This window comes from Nematolebias whitei, chromosome 10, assembly GCF_014905685.2.
Source record: "Nematolebias whitei isolate Nwh7 chromosome 10, NemWhi1, whole genome shotgun sequence".
NCBI classification, from domain to species: domain Eukaryota; kingdom Metazoa; phylum Chordata; class Actinopteri; order Cyprinodontiformes; family Rivulidae; genus Nematolebias; species Nematolebias whitei.
In genome coordinates, this window is record NC_056507.1 from 2,355,737 (window position 1) to 2,356,823 (window position 1,087).

The window sequence follows — 1,087 nt, forward strand, 5'->3', positions numbered from 1 at the left end:
TGGTCATCGTCTACATCGTCATCTTCTACATCGTCATCCTCTACAACGTCTACTTCATCTACATAGTCAATGTCTACATCGTCATTGTCTACATCGTCAACATCTACATCATCTACATCGTCAATGTCTACATCGTCATTGTCTACATCGTCAACGTCGTCAACGTCGTCAACGTCGTCAGCGTCGTCAGCGTCGTCAATGTCGTCAACGTCGTCAACGTTGTCAACGTCTACGTCATCTACATCGTCAATGTTTACATTGTCAATGTCTACATTGTCATCGTCTACATCATCATCGTCTAAATTGTCAAAGTCTACTTTGTCAAAGTCTACATAATCTATATCATCAATGTCTACATCGTCATTGTCTACATCGTCATTGTCTACAATGTCATTGTCTACATCGTCATTGTCTACATTGTAATTGTCTACATTGTAATTGTCTACATCGTCATTGTCTACATCGTCAACGTCTACATCATCTACATTGTCAATGTCTACATTGTCAATATCTACATCGTCATTGTCTATATTGTCAACGTCTACATCATCATTGTCTACATCGTCATCGTCTACATAATCTACATCGTCAATATCTACATCGTCATTGTCTATATTGTCAACGTCTATATTGTCAACGTCTACATCGTCATTGTCTACATCGTCTACATCGTCATGGTCTACATCGTCATGGTCTACATCGTCAATGTCTACATCGTCATTGTCTACATCATCATCGTCTACATCGTCAACGTCCACATCTTCTATATCGTCAATGTCTACATCGTCATCGTCTACATCATCTACATCGTCATTGTCTACATCGTCATTGTCTACATTGTCATCGTCTACATCATCAACGTCTACATCATCTACATCGTCAATGTCTACACGTCAATGTCTACATCGTCATTGTCTACATCGTCATCGTCTACATCATCAACGTCTACGTCATCTTCATCATCAATGTCTATATCATCATTGTCTACATTGTCAACGTCTACATTGGCAACGTCTACATCGTCTACATCATCTACATCGTCATCATCTACATCGTCATCGTCTACATTGTCATCGTCTACATCGCC